Source organism: Passer montanus, unplaced genomic scaffold (assembly GCF_014805655.1).
Source record: "Passer montanus isolate IOZ18808 unplaced genomic scaffold, ASM1480565v1 scaffold35, whole genome shotgun sequence".
Taxonomy (NCBI): Eukaryota; Metazoa; Chordata; class Aves; order Passeriformes; family Passeridae; genus Passer; species Passer montanus.
This window is the reverse complement of record NW_024368263.1, coordinates 5496106-5496582: the sequence shown is the minus strand read 5'-3', so window position 1 is coordinate 5496582 and position 477 is coordinate 5496106.

Here is a 477-nt window from a genome sequence, read left to right as displayed (position 1 = left end):
CGCGCGCCCATTGGCCGCGGGGATGGCGCCGCGCCGCCCCATTGGCCGGCGCCGGCCCCGCCCCCGCGTGACGCGCGGATGGTTCTGGAAGCGTTTGGTTGGTCCGCGCGCTCGGCGCGCGCCCCCCCCCACCCCCCGCCTTTGAACTGAATTCGCGGGAAAGCGCCGCTCGCGCTCCGGCGCGGGGCATGATGGGTACGGAGGGGCCCCCGCCGGCCTGAGGGGCCGGAGCCGCCCTCGCGCCGCGCCGGCAGCGAGCCCCGGCCGAGCCCGAGCCCTGGCCGAGCCCGAGCCCCGGCCGGTCCCAGCCACGGCGGCCCCCGAACCCTGGCTAGCCCGGTCCCCGGCAGCCCCGAGGCCCCGGCTGGCCAGAGCCCCGGCTCTCCGTGCCACCGCCGCTGCCCCCCGGCCGCACAGGTGGCTGATGCCCCTCTTGCCCGAGGAGCCGCTCCACTGCCCGCACAGCTCAGGAGCTGT